This window comes from Daphnia pulicaria, chromosome 10 (assembly GCF_021234035.1).
Source record: "Daphnia pulicaria isolate SC F1-1A chromosome 10, SC_F0-13Bv2, whole genome shotgun sequence".
NCBI lineage: Eukaryota > Metazoa > Arthropoda > Branchiopoda > Diplostraca > Daphniidae > Daphnia > Daphnia pulicaria.
In genome coordinates, this window is record NC_060922.1 from 4,963,815 (window position 1) to 4,983,837 (window position 20,023).

A 20,023-nucleotide genomic window follows, 5' to 3' on the forward strand; every position below is an offset into this window, starting at 1 on the left:
ACATATTATATATATGAAAGGTGGAATATACAACAAAAGTGGATCGGATAGAAAAAGAGTTTTCGGCTGTGGCGATGCGGGCCCGGCTGTCCATCCGTCCGTCTCAATAGACGTACATAATATAAGATGGCCGCGATATGGGGGCCATGAGTCACTGATGGCGACTGATGGGGCCGCATTATCCGCTCATACGAGGGGAGAATTGCCGTGTCATTACCAAATGTGTCGCCGTTTTCCGCTTTTTTTTCTTTTCTTTTCTAGACTTGGTAGACTCTACGGGCCGTTTCTTCTGTCGCCGGTGACATATTTCTCACCTCGCATACAACAACTGAGCATCCAGTATGTATGTGTCTCGACAGTAACAAACTACATAACAACTTCCGCCTCTACAAAGACGATCCCTATCAAGGAAGTTTCTCGCTTCTTCTATTCCAACATCCTCTCCGGCCATTTATATTTCTCTCTCGTCTCCAAGAAAACAAAAAAACTCTTTTCTTTTTTTGTTTGTGCGGCAATAGTTAGGGGGCCCTTGCACGATTCGGAGAGAAAGCACAGAGTGTAAACTGCTGGAGATGTTCAATACTAAGAAGAGATTTCCCTCGCAGCTATATTCAAGCGCCTATTTTTGTTGTTGTAAATTACAAAGTCGATTTGCGGCTTTAAATAGTTGCGGGGAAATCTTCGACGACAAAGTTGATTTGAAATGTCAGCCCGTAAATCACGCCGAGACTGTTGCTACTGTATTGTTCTTTTGAAAACATGAAAAGGTTGAACTTGTTTCGACGGATTTTGTCGTTTCAACTGGCGGAGACTGTATGTGTGTGTATACGTGTGTAATTAACAGTTCGTCACCGTTGCGTGCCGTGATTGTCCTCAAAGTTTACCGAGTACAATTCGACTCATTGTCTTAGACCGGGTTCGCCGGGAGCGCCCCGAAAGATTAAATTTCCCCCAGAATGTTTGGGTCACTCGGAAAATCAAATTGACAGCCAAGCCGAAAATAAAACTTTTATTACCAACATTCGCTGAGAGACAGACGGAATGGAAGACAAAAAAAATAAAATAAAAATAGACAAGTCGTCGGTCAAAGAACAAAAAAGAAAGAAAGATGATTCTTTTTTTCGGGTATTTCGGTTCTAGGAGAAAAGAGTAAAGGTCGCCTTGTGTTTTATGGTCATTGTTATTAGTCTCGGTCAGCAGCAGCAGCAGGGGTGTAGTGTATAGGCTGTGGCTTTCCCCTCGGGAGAGAGAGAGAGACCCTCCATGACGTGCGGCATTGACACAAAACCAATGTAGTAGTAGGTACACCCGCGGTATACATTACGTTACATACACACACAGTGAGAAAGAGAGAGAAGAGAAACAAGTCTTAAATGCTTAAAAAATGCACATGGGACACAACAACAGCAACAACAACAGGGAGAAAAACCTGAGACATTCCCTCAAGTCGAAAGAGCCGGACCAAAAGCTATTGGAAGACAAACGGCGCATACAAATCAAGAAGAAGAAGAGTTTCCCTCTCTCCCGAATAAGATATATTACATTCCTCCTTGACATCATTTGAGAGGACACGGTATACATACACATTACACACTGCTGTGTGTGTGCGTACTGCTGCCACCCCGGATAATGTTCTCCGAACGCATAGACCGCAACCGGTTCAAAAGATGGAGGGAAAAATTGGAGAAGAGTGACTCTCACCGGCCACTAGACGGTAGGAGCCAGAACATATAGACACAGCAGCAGCAGCGAGAGGGTTGACCAAGTATAGATATACGCAACGGTGAAGTAGGCCTTTTCTATTATGATGCAAGTGTGTATACTGTATAGGTATATAGGGTACGAAGGAGCAATTGACCCAGCAAGCTCTGTAGATGATTCTTTATTTTGTTTTCCCAGGGTCTTTGCCACAGCGTTGGGGTCCTCGTCTCTCTCTCCCTTTAAGGCCTTTATAAACTCAAATGACAGGTGAAGGTGCTGTGCGCAGTATACACAGACACAAACCTATAGAGCAGTAAATATATATACGAGACTGGTAAGTAGTAAATCTACATCTTCTCCTTATTCTTCTTCTTCCTTCTCCGTGTGTTGTGTGTGTGTTTGGGGTTGTTGTTGCTGTGCCTTTTTGATGAGAACTCACCTCTTGACCTTTTTTTTCTCCTGACTCCTCCCCGGAACCACGGAGAAAAAGACGACAAGCAATAAGGAGCTGAAGGGAAAAAAGAAGAAAAAAAAGGCGAGCACGTCATTGCTGCTGCTCCGGGTTGCGCCGAATGTCTCTGGGTCTTTTCTATACTGTGTACAACTGCCAAGTTGTGGTTGTGCAGCCGGAGAGCCCCAAAACATCATATATCCACCCACACACACGGCCTCATCATCAGTCTGCGCTGTGCAGCATTAGGAGACTCGTTCTGATCTCCTTTGATGGCAGTTTAGCCATCCCCCTAAATCCGACCGACATGTACCAGCAGAGAAAAAAACAAGAAGAAAAGTAGAGCAAATATTAGGCGCCCTATTCAAGAGAAAAAACGAAGAAGAAGACAAGGCGAATCTTTTCAATTTCTTTTAAAGCTCTTCTTTGGCGAATGTAATGGGGATTGACACAGGGCGCCATAAACATTTCTCCGTCGAGACAAGATCGAGATGTTTCAGCAACAAAACAAACAAATTATTTTCAAAAGAAAAACTTATTTTGTGTATTTTGTTTTTTCTACAGAGGAGAGTTGACTCTTGTCCTCTTTTTGAAATTCCCTTTTTGTTTGTGTATTTCTTTTTAAAAAACAGAGAAGAAACAAAAAGAAGATGCGGATCTATTTTGTACAAATAGACAAACCCACGCTCTCCATTTTCCTTGTCCATCCTTGGGAAAAAAAAAGAAGAAAACAAACACAATAAACCAAAATTCATAAAATGAAAATTATCTTCTGAGCTTCTTCGTTCTTGACTCGATATGAAAAAAAAAAATATGGGTGGGGTTGGTTTGTTTTTATTTCAATTTTTTTTCCCGCTCACGTCACGACAAGCTGCTGGTAATTCCGTGTTTCAAATCCTCAAAAGAAAAGAATTTCTTCTTAGTTGTTTTTTTTGGGCCCGTTTGGCCGCAAACTCTCAAATAAAAGAAGAAAAAAAAAAGTTACGTTCGTAATTTTGTATAGCCAAGGAGGCGGACAGCTGTCAAGTGCCAAAATAAAAAAATAAAATGAAAAACAAAGAAATAGGAAAAAACAAAATAAAGGACAGAGCCATTCACTATTTTAATGAGATCTCATTATCGATGGGAAAAGGAGAGTCTCCACCTCAACGCCTTTCTTTCTTTTCACATCGAGTCTACACTCTGCTGTGTGTGTGTGTGTGTGTATTCGCTTTTCTTCATCATCCCCGAAAGCAATTAGTCAATCATAAAAGCCATTTACGTCACCGACAGCGCTGAACTAAATCCTCGTGTCTAATCAACTTCCCACCCCCCTTCTTATTCCGGAGTTGTCCTGCGATATATATCGTTATAGCGTCCGTCCACTGGGAGGGGGGAGTCTCGTACCTTCTTGAGGTTTCTTCTGCGTAATAGGAGCAAGAAACTTGTGTAAAAATATTATTGATGTGTCTCTCGTTATACGACCAGCACAGCATCATCAATGGCGGAAATGGCAAGAACACCAACGGAAATTCACATATATACAGGCCGAGTATATATATACTTGGTTTATTTAGTACCTCAGCAGTTTACCGTCTTCTTCTTCTTCTTCCTTTACCACAGAAAAAATAAAAATAAATAAATAAATAATAGTAAGAATACTCCGGGGTCGTACATCGACTTATTTTTTTCTCTCTTCCGTTAAAGTAGTTTGGAGTTGGAGCCCAACAGAAGCGAATCCTATAATAATAACGAGTAGTAATAGTAGCAGTATTAGTGTATTAGTACTCTAACTGCATCTGCTACTGGCTGCGCCATTTCAAACACCCCCCGTTGTGACTAAATAGGCCAAATTGGCAGCAATTATCTTCACATTTAAAAAGAAGAAGAAGAAGTTTTTTAGTTTCAAACGTGAGCTGTTGTCCCATTCGACTAAATGCAACATCCTTATACATATATAGATGCATTTCTATATACGAGGAGACTATATATCTGAGACGAGGATCGCTCCAAGTTTTCCGTACGTAGGTGGAACGGAGGCGAAGAGAAACCCAACAGATGCGGGTCACAAAGTTCATCAGACGTCATGGCCAACGGTTCATTTCCTCTCTGTTACTCTTTTTTTTTCTGCCAAGTTTTTTGTCATCGTTGGCACACCCACACTGATCCTTACGTCATTTTCCTTTTCGTCGAAAGATGTTTCTATTCTTATTTATTTTTTTATTTTTTTAAAATAACTTTTTCTCTTGTTCGAAACGCGATGCGTTTTCCACTAAACAGGAGAGAGCTTTTCCACTTGTTTGGCTGCTCGCTGTCTTATTATTACCTTTTCTATATTATCTCTTGTTCCGTCTCATCCGACATTCGGAAATGTAATCAAAATATGCAAAAAGAAAAAAAAGAAAAAGAAAAATGTTTCCAGCCTTTTCAATTATTGAACCGATTTAGAGTGCGCGTTCTTACACTCAATACATTGCGCGTAGACCTTTTTGATTTCAAATCAGTTTCTTGAATCTTGACGGCCCGGGCTGCTGCTGCTGCTCCGTGACAGAATTCCCTTGGTTTTCCCCCATCTCAAAAAATGTTTACGACTTTTCCGTGTAAATTTATTTATTACTGAACTCGTAAAACTGTTTTTTTCTCTTCTTCTTTCTTCAGACTTTTGGAATAGTAAACAATTTCTGTTGCTCAGTCGGATAGTTTCACGGTCCATCTCTTGAATAATGCCTCGTTTACCTGAGCTTGTATTTCGTTTTCTTTCTTTTTTCGTTTTTTCCCCTTTGGAGAATGTGAGTCAGGTGCGTTAATGTGTCCGGCACCCGGAATTGTTGTGTTCACAAAACCGCTCTGAACGACGAGAGAGCGGGTGCTGGTGGTGGTGGAATATGTGTCGCCATGTAACGCTCTGTGCCCGACGTGTGATGTACGACCCCATCTTCTTAACTTCTCTCCCACCACTGTTGCCAAGAAAATGCCTTCACGATCCCGCTCTTCATTAATAAAAAACCAGTTCTTCTTCTTCTTCCACCAAAAGGAGAAAAAAAGAAAAAGAAAAACGTCAAAAAGGTGAAAAAGAAAAAACGGCCAAAAAGGGAATTTGACCAAATTTCGAGTTTGTGTGTCGCGCCTATAGAAGATGGAAACACCTTCCTCGAGCCAAAGAAACTCAAGAGTGTGTCATTATTTGACAAAAAAAGAGATAAGGAAGAAGAAGAAGAAGAAGAAAAAGAAAAAGAAGAAAAAAAAAACATTTTCACGTGATGGCGTCCGCCAGGTGTTATACGGTGGCTCCGGCATTCGAGCAGCATCACGGCCCTTCTTTGGAAAGAAAAGAATTACGAGTGGTAAACGTAGCAGGAGGTGAACACCTCTTCATTGCCTTTTCTTCTTTTCCCCTCCATCCATTTTTTGCCATAGAGCCAAGTATATATAAGACTCGGCCGGGCCAGCCGTCCGGCGCTATTGTACTGTACGTTTATATACACAAGAAGAAGATCAGCAGCAGCAGACGTCGTCTGGCATAAATAGGTACAACAGGAGAAAGGGCAAGTGGATAGGGGGGGGGGTGCAAGGATCAAATGGAATTCTCTCGTCTATGAATATTAGGGCCGTCCCCTATTTATAGAAGAGCGGAACTCGGCGTCTATAGAGAGAAGAAAGATATGTATCCCTTGGGGGTAGAGTTGCATATATTTATTTGATGCATGCGCCTATACTAATTCGTCGGCGCGTTCAGCGGTGCTAGACGCGCATTTGCTTGCCTGGACAACTGGATTTCTCCTTATCGTCGCATATATGTGTGCTGGGCACGGCACCCATTTCATTCCATCGGCCAGTTTGTCTTTTTTTCCCACTGGGGGTGCATGGGATCTCCTATTCTCCATCCCGTCTCATCCATCCATTCATTCACTCCGTCCTTCTCTCTACTTCAAAGTATAGCTCCGTCTCTCCGACATTACTCTAAACAACAGCAACAACAACAACCGGACAAAACAAAAACAAGAAAAATAGCTAAAAGCATTGCCCGCTGATATGGACGGACAGTGTCGCCGCTGGCCGTCCCTTTCAGCTCGCAACTTTGTTTGTACAGATCTCCGATCCCCCTCCACCCGTTGAAATTTCAAATGGATCAATTGAAATTCGATTGAAATCTCCGGCACTTTGATGCGTTTCGCCCGCACCACCAGTCCGTCGAGGGCCTGTCACTGTATAATGACCAGACACCAGATGGATGGGAAAGGGAATGAAAGGTCGAGCCCATGGTGCGGGTTGAGATGGTGTCATTGAACAGGAAATGGAAATTATTTCGCACATTATTTCTTCTTTTTTTCTTTTTTCCTGTTTTTCCGGTGGAAAAGAATTTTTAAAAATAAAATAAAAGATAAAATCTGTTTCATTTGTAATTGTTTCATTTCGTTTTGAATTTGATTTCACCTCGGTCGAGCGGATGTAGTTGTGTGTACAGCTATTCTGTGATTTCGCCTTGCGTGTTTGCCCAATTAAATCCAAGGGAAGCAAAAAGAAACTGATGGCATCTAGAAATAGAAAACAATTTCGTTTAAATGTTTCTTCTCTTTTTTGTGTGTGGAAAATTAAAGGAAGACGAAAAAAAAAAATAACAAGCGTGACCCGAGAAAAAAAAGAAGTATAAAAAGAACCGGGAGGGGTAAAAAGAAGAAGAAGAAAGGAAGAGACATTATTTTGCTTTGATTCACCTTTTGGTCTTCTTCTTCTTCTTCTTCTTTTGCGCTTGGGTCCGTCTGTTGCGCGCCGTGTGTCGCACCTCAATTTATTCATACATCGTTTGTGTGCAGTTATAAAAGGAGGTGGCGGGTGGTAGAGAGGGGGGGGGAGGAGGGAACAGCACGACTGTGTAGATATATACCCACTCACGTGGTCACCACCGCAATATAAAACTTAGCACACGTAATAATAATCGACAAACGTTTCTTATTTCTTTTTCTTTTTTCTTTCAGAAAAGTCGTTAAACAAAATTCGAAAAATTCCAAGTGCCCGCGCCGTCAGTCGAGAAGAATAAAATGGGCCATGGAGGAAGAAGAAGAAGAAGAAGACGAAGAAACAGCTTTTCGCCATCCTCTGCACGCAGACACACGCACGGAACTCTTAAAAAAAAATTAAATAAAAAAAGAACCAAAATCCCCGAGGTTGATACAAGATGAACGAAGCCTCCGGGGTCCTACGAGGAAACCGCCGGTGTTGTTGGGGTTATATACACACGTATATCCGAGATATACGTACGTGTATATCTCATTTCTATAAGATATTATTAGAGAAATAAATGTGTAAAGGGAGAGGAAATGAGTCTACTCGAGCGGGGCCGGGTGAGAAAAAGCAACCAGCGGGGGGGAGGAAAATCGGTGGCCATCAACAAGGTCGGAGGAAAGAGAAAACGACTTGTAGTATCAAATAAAAGACCTAGTAGTCTATACTATAGGCTAGCTTGTGTTTTTCTAGACCCCTTTTTTCTTCTTCTTCTCTCCCCTCATAATATAAGAGTTGGGTCGACGCAATAAGGGCGGGAAGTGGTAGATAGATGGATGGACTTTTAGAACAGAAGAAAAAACAAAAAAATTTGACCGAGAGAACAACAAGAGAGTCGAGCTCCCTCCCCCTATATACTAGCTCGCGAGAGAGTCCAGCAGCAGCGTATATTATGTATATATAACCCCCGATGGCTGTTTTGTTTTTTTCTCTTCACATAAAAACCTTCGTCCGTCCAGTGCGGAAGTCGCTTCACCCTCGACTCCTCGACGTCATGTAAGAAAAAAAAACCCAAAAAAGAAGAAGAAATAACGTCGTCCGTGTGAGAAAAATAAAAGAAAGAGAACAAAACAAAAATATTCCTATTCAATAAGATACTACTGCTGGCAACGATATCGTAAAAAGTATCACGAGCCGCCCATCATCATCATCATCTTTCTATATTAAATTCTTTTGATTCATTTGTTTTCTTTCTTCGACTATAAAAACAGACAGCCCTCGTCACCTCCTCCTGGACGACTACAACAGTCCAAACTTCTTTCTTTCTTCTTTTTTTGGATATACCCTGAGAGATGTCAACCCCCCCCCCCCCCCCCGACCATATACCAATCTTGTCGTGTCTAGTGTGTAGTATTCAGGAGTCTAGCGTCAACTTTTTATTGTTTGACTCCTCTATTTTCTCCCCTATGTTCTCGCTATTATTATATACAGCACACACAACCGGGGGAAACTATATCGTCGTATTATAAAATAGACTTTATTCATTTATTTATACGTATAGATTTGTTTTTTCTTTTAATCAAACGCTAACAAGAATCCGTTTCGATATGAAGAACATTTACAAGATGTTTGCGGTGTAGTAATAGTTACAAGGGCGTCTGTATGTAGTGTTCTCTTTCATGTTTTTTTGTGTAACGTCTCCACGGTAATTGGAAGCAACAAAAAAAACTTCTTTGATGTAATTCGCCAAACGAAATGATTAAAAAAAAAACGGGGGAAAATGGAATTTATGGCATTACGCAACAAACAGAGTTGGCTATATTATTACTTCCGTGTTTGGAATGTATTACCGCGTAGTTGTTCGGTCCGCTTCTTTCCCGAATATAGTTTGTCTTGAAACACTTTTGGTTTCGGTCGACCGCAACAATTGGGCAATATACCCAACATACAAATGCAATCGCAAAAAGGAATTTTTTTAAAAAGGGATATCTGATGGTAGATTCGATTATTCAAAAGGCAAGAAAAATAAAAGCGGATTTTCAAGGTTTTTTCTTATTTGGCGAAAAAAGTCCCTCCCCTATCCAGTAGTCTAAACACTACTCGGACAGTAATGGACGTTCAAGTGTTCCAAGTGGATTTCGAAACAAAAAACCCCAAATAAAACCAAAAGAAAAGAAATAAAGGACACATGGCCACACGGTAAACATTTGGCATTGGACAAATGGGTGCTGGATACGGTCATCACCACCACCACCCACGGGCTGTTTGATCCGTTCGAACAAAGAGAAAGAGATAAGTTGCTGATTGGAAGACGCATCCATCCTAACCCTATCTCTACTTTCAAAACACCTGGGAAGGGAAAAAATACAATTACATTTTCCAAATAAAATCTTCGTCGGTCTGCGCGCAAAACAAAATAAATTTCCAACAAAACGCGTCAATTGAAAACGGTCGGACCTTTAAGATAAAAGAAAAAGTACAAAAAATTGGCAGGGGGTCGACAGCAATGGAATTTAATGACCAACACCGTCAGAGAGAGAAGCCCGTCGACTCAAATGAAATGAAAAAAAAGTTTAGTGGGTGAAAACAAAAAGATATGAAAAAGGGTTGAAACCCTAAAGGACTAAATCGTGTCGAATTGCGTCATTTGCTCGCCTATCAAACCGTGGAGAAATGAGATTCCCTTTTTTCTCGTCCCACTCGGAAACCCCATTATCTTACATATATACATGCCCACTTTATTCCCACTCACTCGGCTGCTGTATATTGCGTATACATAGAGACAAATCAAGAATTACCTACTTTGGGAATTCATTCGCTCTTTATATAGATTTCTTCTCTGGATCCATTTTGGGTGAAGGAAAGAAAAGATTTATTTATTCATTTGCTTTGTTGGTGTGTGTTTCCGCACAGACAAACACGAATTCGCCTAATATAATTGGAGGTTTGATTTAATTTCTAAATTAATAAATAAATTTGATGAGGAAATGGGAAAGTGGTGCGGATGGTTGAGCAAATATCATGCCGAAAAGGAGATGGGAGCGAAAATAAATATTCTCCGGCGGCCGAAATTATAATCCGCCTACCGACTGGCAGGTTCCGACCGACAAAATGTTTATTTTTCGTTTTCCCCTCACGGTAAATAATTAGGTAATAATAATAGCTAGCTATATATATAGCAGCAATAATACAAATTCAATTGAAGGCATTTATTCAGCCAGTTTCGTCTCTGATCTTCTTTGGAGAGAGCTGGCGGGCCCAAGCTCCTTTGCTCCTACTTTATATATTGGGACCTTGATGCTATCTCGTCTATGCCACGACCGTCTATATATAAAATGATTGGAGAAATAAGAAAACTCGGTTCGCTCTTCTTGTGTTCCATCAAAGACTTTAGGACTCTCTCTCTAGCTCTCTCTTTCATAAATTCGAAGCTAGGGAAAATGGAAGAAATAAAAAACAAAATCTAAAAATCTAAAATAAAAAGAAAGAGCGGATTGGCTGTCGGTCTCTTATTCGGGGGTGGGGAGGGGGGCTAGAAAAGGATCGATTCCCGTTTTCTCCGATCATGAAGTGTGTCACGCGCTGTCGTCTGTCTGCCAGGGAGGAGAGAGATGAGCGACTCGACAACGACCAACTTACATTGGAATATTGACAAAATCACCAATGAACTTTGGCGATGGCAGAGCTATAGAAGAGAGGGGAACTCGCTCAAGTACCTCACCAGCTCTCTCTCTTTCTCGCTGCTGTCTATCTAACCAGGCCAGAGCTATAGCTTTCCTCGGCTCTTGAACAAAGTCCTCGGCTTTTTTTTTGTATATCTTTTATGTAAGGTAGAATGAAAAGGGAGAGAGACGTATGCCACTCGAAGGCCGAAAAGAAAAGAACAAGAAAATGCGGAGAATATATCTATGGAGAAACTATAGCCGACGTCGATATCAAAAAGTTTGACTTCTTTTTATGCCAAGAGAGAGAAAAGAGAAAGAGATTTATTTGTCGTCTTTTGTTCCACCCCCAAATGATGTGGTGCATTATTCATCACAATATTTGAATAAATACGCCAACCAAAGGATTAGAAAAGGTCAAACGAGAAGCGCGTACATATAGAGAGAGATAGAGAGAGAGAGAAAGAGCTGCTAGATCTCTAATTCTCTGTGATCCCGCGCAATTCAATGACTAGCAGACTACCACTTTTAATTAGCTATGGACTATCTAGTATAGAAGACTAGATCGAGTCAGTCAACTTTCTTTCTTCGCTGCTGGCTTGTCCGCCATTGGCGTTTGAACTTGTATCGAAACTGACGACCAGAGATAAAAAAAAGAGGAGAAGAAAAAGGAGAGAGAAATGACGTCAAACCTTATAGACTATACTAGGCTGGCGTTTCATCTCGAGCCATTCGGCAGCGTCTAGTGTGCGCATTGTCCCCGCTTCTTTTTCGCTCTTCTATCTGTTCTTACGACACACGTATGTCTGTGTATATCTTATACAAGAGTCTATGAGCGAACAGAGAGCATGTGTTGAAAGAAGACGAAGTCAAAGGACGTCGCCAGATTCTATACACCAGAGTATATATCTATATATGTGTGTGTATATACAGTTATAGTTATATATGCCGTTGCTCCCCCTCTTCTTTTGCACCGCCACCGAGTCACCACCACCACCAACTCTCTTTCTTATATATTTAGATATAAAGCCATATAGGCTGGGAGACGTGATCCGAGACAAGACTCTTCTTCTTCTTCTTCCTATACTCTACTACTACTCTCTGCATTCCAAATTCAATCGATATAGCTCCTTTTTCTTCTCTCTTTTATTTTCTTCTGACTTTTTTTTTGCTTTTTTCTTTGAAGTTGCATTGGGGCGGTTCCATAATGTTCACTTCACTTTTCATTATCGTGATTCCTTTTTCCACGTCGTCTTTTCTTAGATATTCTGCCTGAGTCAGAGACTATCCGGCGCGCATAAATTCAAAGTCTCTTAGCCTCTGCTCTTCTCTCTTTCTCTCTATCCCACTGACTCTGTGTGAGTTTGGCTCCTGCTCCCCTGGCCTGGATGGCTGGCTTTTGTCTATCTTATACGCGGGAGGGACAACTGAGAGCTCTCCCGGCTCTCGTGACGTTTTGGCCCGTCTCTGGCCGTGTGTATACATCTACCACACGACCAGCGATTCGTGTATAACGAGCCAGAAGGAGAAGAACGGAGACATTGAGCTTTGATTTATCGATCGGCTCTAATGCTCTCTATACACGCTTCTTTCTGCGGTCGCAGGCTGCACACCATTTCTTTTTTGGCACCTCTGACCTTTTTGCCTGACACACACACGAAATTCACCTACACATCAGTCCGGCTACTGCTACTACTACTACACCCGACTATATACCTTTGATATTTTTATATATCTTTGAGACGCTTGCACCCACATATAATGGAAAGTTAGACTGAAAGAAGAGGAGAGAGAGTGAGAGTGGAAACCCAATAATCGTAATAAATACACTGGAAAAGAGAGCCTCTCTACTTGTAAAGATATACTAGGATATATATACTCCAGTCGACCAAACTTTGAACAACAACCCATCAAGAGTCGTTGCCGGTTGGTTTGTGCGGGCGGGAAAAAAAAGAAGAATAAAAGAATAAAAGAAAACAAAATAAATACCAGAGATATTGAATCCTATTCACGCAGAGACTAGAGTCTATCCACGTTCGCCTTCCTTTTTTCCCTTTTATTATTTAGCTGCTGCCAGGCCTCTCCCTCTTTTCTTTTTTTTTTCGCCCACACATACACAACAGACAAACACATTGAACATGTTTTTTGGCAGCTTCTTATATAGATATATGTACACATACTGTGTAGTGTAGACACAGTACACTGACCTCCCGGCAGCAGCAGCAGCAGCAGCAGCAACGAGTCGCGGGAGTATCTGGTACCGGTGCCCTCCCCACCGCCGCAGAATAAAAACCCGCAGTCGTCGAATTACGTGTGTTTTGTGTGTATAGACTTGTCAAATATAGATCTAAATAAATCTCTGGCTCTTATTTATCTATATGTAATACCCATACATAGTTATAATACCCTTTTTTATTTTCGGCTCAAAAGTTTTCTGGTAGCTCAACATCTTTTATTTTGTTGAAGCTTTATACGATTTTATTGATTCTTGTAACTTTTGCCGTCGTCGTCGCCTGGGAAAACGAATTCGTGAATTTTTTCGTTCGACACCAACCCCCCGTGAAACACACCCGCGAGCAGAGAAATTTTTGCGCTGGGCGGAATTGAGAAAGGGGGAAAGAAAAAAACACGTGGAGATCGTTGCTTTCCTCTTGCTCTTCCTCGCATTTGTGCGCTGTTTCTTTATTTTTATTTTTTAGAAGAATTGCAGACGTCGGATGATGATACGAGTTTATAGGCGCGGGCCCAGGACGCCCAGGCAGCAGCAGTCGATTCCGCACGACGGCGACGACGTTTCATTAAATTGCCAACATTCCGCCGCCTCTTTCTCTTCTTCTTCTTCTTCTGTTCTCCGCCACACTCGACACTTGAACCGGATGAAAATGTCTGCCGTCTGGGTCTCTCTCTCTGCTGGAAATCGAAACGTCTTCCAAAACTTCTTCTTCCTCTCTTCTCCCCCCCCCCCCCTGTTTTCTATGCCTCTCTCCTCTGCTGCTGTTGTATTGGCTGCGAACGCGAGGGACAAGAGAGAGCAGAGGGTGAAAGTATGCGAACGTGGGTTGCGAGCAACAGCCGAGAGAATGGAACAGTGATTGCACCATCTTCTTTTTCTTTCGTTTTCGTTGGTTCGCTTTTTCTTTCTCTCGTCGATTGGGAAATCGTCCGCCGACTGTCAAGGCAGAAAACGACGACTGGCATGGAAGAATGAAGAGAGAGTGGGACAATTACGGCCATCGCAGTTCAGTCAAACTATCCCAGCAAAGCAACTGAAAGGCAGAGAGAGAGTCACAATAAGCTAAAGGCACAGATTTGAGGGCTCGTCTATCAAGAAAAAAGTTCAAACGTTCGTCCTCCTCCCTTCTCAATTGACTGTAGGTAGAAATGACGAAACAGCACGTCGTCGGCACGTTCCCCCCTCCCGCGATTGACAGTCTATAAATAGGACATCCAATCCCGACTGATGGCGTATAATATTTTCATCAAATTTCAAGTAGTATAGAGTCGACTAATCACCCGTCGTCGAAAAGTTCAGCGCGCCATTTCAAATTGGGACGACAACGAATCGATGAAATTCGTGCAAAAGTCACGTCAAAGAAGATTGGAGACGTGAGCTGTTCGACGTCGGTGTCCTTGTGCAGTCGACATGGCGTGACCGCACGTCATCGGCCACTCCATTCTTTTTTTGGGCTGGATTGTGCGTCTAAACGTCTGGGGGTAAACACAACGTACCAGGCTGTATAAAGTGCACTAGTATACTTAGAGATAATATATTGACGTCTCTTGCCGGTCTTACGTATCGTTCACCGGGACGCCCCCGCCTAATATTCTACCTCACGCTCGTTGCCCTATCGCTTCAAATCTTCGACGTGAAACATATTTACTATGCATACATAATATTTTCCCATTTTATTTTTTAATATTTTTCGGGGAGGCAGATCGGCCATCAAGTGGTGGGCGGATCACGCCGTCAAAGACAGTTCCAGGGGAACTAAAACAAACAAAAAGAAAATCTAGACGAAATCAATAAGTCAAAACGGGTGCGTGTGTATCGTGAGTCGGAGACATTGACGTGATTTGCTGGTGTGCGGCCAGAAGCTCGTTCGTGCCACCACCACCGCCGTGAAGAGAGAAAGAAAACACAAAATATTAACATGCAAAAAAAAACGGACCCAAAACGATAGCTGCTTATTATTATTATGGTTTCTTACATACTATATCCCTAAAACGGGACAGCTGCTGCTGGTCGCCGCTTTTGTGTGTTACAATTCACGTTTTATTTTTTTATTTTGTCCCGCGACACGACGCTTTTTTTTTTTAGTTTTTTTTTTTGCATATATAATATGTTGGTGTGCGTACTGTTTATTGAGGTGAGCCCGAGCTAGACGTGCTTGCAGTTTGTTTTTTATGTTTCACGGCCTCGTTTCACTCGCCTCGTCGCTATATGAATAATCGTAAATCAAATTATTATTTTTTTCTTTCTTTTTTTTTTTCTTATTTTTCTTACTGTTGCGCAACCGCCGTCTATTTCGCGGGACGCAAAACGACGTGCGTAACGCGCGGGAGACCAGAGATTTGAGAATAAAGTACTAAATGGGATTCAATAAAAAGTAAATGGATCGGATACAAACACACACGACTGGATCAATTCCAGATTGCCAAAGATCTATTGATTTCTTTGACCGGGGAAAATATAGTAGTATGCGCTTAACTTGAATCGCTCCATTGCGATTATGTTAGATTTTTGAATTTTCTTTTTTGGTCTGCCGTTTCTCATAAATGAGATTCGATTATTCACGCACGGGCCATCAGTTGTTGATGGTTGGCCTTTTTTTCTCAAACAGTTGGAGACATAACGGGTCCACCTTTGCCAAGGGATACATCACGGCGAGTTGACGACATTCAACTCAATGATAAATCGCCGAGCTGTTTTATGTATACACGTACCACTACTCCGTTAAATATTCCAGGTGAAAAAATTCAGGTCGTTCTAGAAATCGTTTCAACCTAAAAAATGAAAAAATGGAAAAACGAGAAAAAACATTTCCCCTCAATTTGTTGTTCTTTTTGCGGTTTGAATCGTCTTTTAGTGTTTATGATGGGTACACTGACGTAATTACAAGGATAAAGGGGGTTAAACCTGCCGCCTTCATCTGTTCTCATTCCTGTGTTTTTAGTTTTCAAACAAAAAACAAAAAAAAAATCTCCTGGCGTCTATCCCATCATCAAATGGAGGGGGAAGTGTGACCAATTGATGAAGGGGCCCCCCCTCACTTAATTTTTCATTTAGCGCGGCCTGAAAGAAAAAAGAAAAAAAAACTTTTAAAATGTTTTTCTACCTTTTTTCTTCTTCTTCTTCTTCTTCTGACTCTGTGTGCTGTGTGTATGTCTCATTGACGTGTGTGGGTTGGCGTTCACAGCATGTGGGGGTGGGTCAAGTGCGGCTCGAACAATCGGCCGGCTGCAGGAGAAGGTGAGGGACGAAAATGAGCCGCCGCTATACAGCACTGCAGCAGACGCAACATCGTAAAAAAGAAGGAAGAAGGAATAGAAGCTAAAAGGAGAGAAGAAACTGGTTGTCTGTGTGTGTGTGTGTGTGTGTTTGATGTCTTACATCATCGCCGATACGCAGTCTCACACAGCGGATGGCTGATTACATATCTGTTTGGGATGTACTGCCGACACCAATTTTCGTACTCCCCCGAAACAATTTTTTCCTTTTTTTTTCTTTTTTTAACGGAAGCCAACATTAAATTGCTATTTTTACTGGGTTTTAATATACCCTGAAGCCTCTTTATTTATTTAAGTGGCCGGTGAACCTATAAGGAGCCATTTCCCTTAATGAGTTGGCTTCTATTTCACCAGGCCGCTCGCCTCCGTTCTGTTGCAAAGTCCCCCCCCAAACTAAAAAGTTTCTTTTAGAACCCACCTTTTTTCTTCCATTCGAAAAATTGTCCTACATTCAAAGCTGATGGTTTTATGTAATACAAAGCGACGATTGGTGTCGATAGATTTACGACGACATACTCGTCCTGCCAGTTTTAAAAAACAGGACGAGCGATCGGGTGTGTGACGAGTGAGAGAACGGATGAAAACCTCCATCCATTTTATTAAAAGCCCTTCTGTCTAGCAGAGATCAAACAGTCCGTCTAGTTGAAACGTGTCATAATAACGTTACGCTTGGCTTTAGACAATGTTCTCCGGTGCTGTGCTGCCCTGGAGGGTTGAACCCAGCCAGACGCTGGGGCAAAAGACACACACCCACCCAAAAATAAGAATAAGAGAGACGATATGGCGAGAGAAGAACAAGAGTTCAAAACGATCGTCGACCTCTCATTTCCTGACTCACTTTCACCTTGGCGCAATTTCTAATAACTTGCGCTGCAACAGCCAGCGCAAGAGTCCACGCGCGTTGATAAAATAATGGCGTCTATTGAATTAACCGTACTCCCCGGCTCGTGTCGGTGTGTCTGTCGCCCGGTACCTTCTCTTTTCCATTGTCTATGTGATTCTTACATTTCTTAGCTTTCACTAGACACAACAGAAACGAAGGAACACGTGCGCTGCAATGGAAAGAGCTACTATAAGGACAAGGCGAATATTCCATTTGATTTGACATTCTATTTCGGCTGGTAAAGGGGAAATGTGCTGCGGTTCTTTTGTTGTTTTGTGTTGTTTGTGGCACACACGTCGTCGCACAACCACATTTGCGGGATGATGACGACCAGAGCGTCGTCGTTGTTGTACGGCCGAAACCATCACACAAGCAGCTGGTGGATTGTTATGTGTACCGGTCGGGTTGAGAAAATGTAAATGCATAGCTGTTTGATTTATTTCATTTCCCCTTTCAAATGTTGTTGCTGTTGTTGTTGGCTGTCGAGTAAGAGGAAGAAGAAAAAAAACGAATCACTCGCGCGTCTGGGGCGTCCGAAAAAGGCGAAGAGAGAAAAAAAAAGATCAGTCGCTCTGCTCCATCCATCCGCAGGAGGAGGAATAGTTTCGAAGGGAAAATCAAATGAAGATGGAAAATCAAAGGAACGTGAAAATGTCGGCGGGACGAGCCAGGAAACGAAGGAAACGTCTAGAGACAACAACAGCCACAGCAGCAAAGGTAGATATATATATACAAAATTGTGTGTGTGCGCCAATGTCTGATGCTGATGGCTTTTTCGCCTATATGAGCGCTGAATGAGAGACTTTGTGCTGTGTAAAGGCATCCATCGCAGCAGCAGCAGCAGCACAGGAAATGATGGAAAACACAAACAAGAAAAAGAAATCAAGGAGAGCCAACACGACGTAGTATAACTGATCGAGTCACCCAACCTGTTGGCTGACGTCATTTTCCTAGATTCGAATATCTAAAACGAACCAACCAAAAAAACAACATGGCAACTCTATCGCTGCATTATAAAGACACACACAGACAACAAGTGCAATAAAACTCCAAAAAACCCACGTCTTGATACTTTTGTATGTGCAGACATATTTTCCTTTTGAAAAAAAAAAATACCTTTTTTCGGTATTGCACCTGGTCATATATAGAAAAAAAAAAGGAAGGGATCAGCATCGATAGATGGATCTCCACCCACGACTAACCTACTTGGGACTTGTGTGTCTTTTGGTTTATAACGTCATCTTTTATTTATCGATTCAAATGTATTCCGTCATTTTCTTTTTTGCTTTGAGCCGCCAAGATTTTTTGGGGTGCCTGGCCTGGTTGTAGAATCATCGAGTTTCTTTTTATTTATTTATTTTTTGAAAAAAAAATTAAAACAAATGTAGGACGGGAGTGATTTCATTCTAGATTGGCGTCGGAGCGGATCGGATATCATGTGATCACCGTTCGATTCAATTATTATCTAAACGGGCGCCACCATTTTTCTGTTTGTTTTTCACAGAGATATAAAAAATGGAGATCAAAATTCACACGACGGCGGGAATAAAACGACCAGCCATCATCCCGTTTTCTTCCAGCGGGTCTTGTTGTGCGTGCGGTCCGCTATATCAGATGGGTCCGATAAGATTTCCTCGCCGTGGTGCATAGAGAGCTATAGAGTCTCTCTCGTCTTTTTTATTTGCACGAATTCACGCCACTTCTCGACACTTTCCCCTCCCCATCGCCGCCCGTTTCCAAATGTAACCATCCGCGTCGTCGACAATCGACGGACAAATGAATTTTATTTTATGATTTAAAAAAAAAAAATAACGCCGTGAATAAATAGAGCGAGGATATGTTGCGTATATTAGAATTCGAAATGGAATGGAGAAAAAAGCCCCCCCTTCAAAAAATGAATGCGCTATGCAGAGTCTTTTCACGCGTTTACAGTTTGTCACGACTGCCGATTTCAATGGTGGGCGCAGTTGTGGGCTGTTGTTTCTCTTGTGTTTAGGAAAGAATAAACGCTTTTGTTATATTCGCTATTGATCAAGAATTCGTTCTTCTTCTTCTTCTTCTTCTTATAGACGACGCTCCTTGCAGTTTTCTTTCGTTTGGCCATATGGCTATACGATGGCGAGTTATTTAAAATAATGATGGCACACCTCCCGTCCCCCCCCCCTCCACTCTCATGGGCGTCGGGGAGTGTGTGTGTGGAATATTCCATCCGAGATTTCAACTTTTCAAAGATTCATCTTTCACGTTGTTGGAGAGAGAAAAGAGAGAATGATGGGCGTTGGGAGGGAGAAGTAGAAGAAGGAGCTCTCGCACTCTGATATGCTCCGCACTTTAATGACGTGTTGAACGAGCCGTGTGTGCTCCACTCGAATCCCGCGTGCGGGATACATAGAAATCGTCTTTTCTTCTCCTCTAGCTCGTTGGGACCCATCACCTCTTTCTCTAATGGTCTCTCCTCGATCGGCACCAACTTTTTATTTTTATTTTTCAAAAAATTGTTGTTTTTTTATTATTTCAGATTATTTTTTTCCAAAATATCGGCGCCTTACTCCTCACGCCGTTTTCGTTCATCTCGGAGCTCAATCTTTTTCGACCGAGTGTCGAGTGCCCACTTGATTGATGTTTTCTCAGGAGGAGTGTAGTGTATAGTACATAGTATATAGAGTATTATTCCATTTTTTCCTTCATCTTTCTTCCGCTTTCCATCCGTAGCTTTTTCTTTTTATTCTCTCGCTGCTGCGTTGCCGTGGATATTTATCAAAATATTATCGCTGAGCTGCTACTGCTGCTGCTGCTGCGGTGTGTACATATCACCGGGATTTATGATTATATTTTGGCGACGTGAGAGCTTATAATACTTTTTTTTTATTTCTCCCGTATACTTCTTCTGTTGGTGTGCTGGGGTGGATGGATGGGGAGTAGGACCAAACGAACCCAAATAAATAAATAAGCGTGCTATATAAATGTAAAAAAAGCGAAAGGTGGCATAGACCCATCGTCATAGCGTGCCACTGCTTTGATATAGCTCCGGGGGTGCTCTAAGATGATGGGAGTGAATAAGCTTTTGATTCCGAGCGCGGTAGTATATATAGTACGACGTGCGATGCTTGATGTATT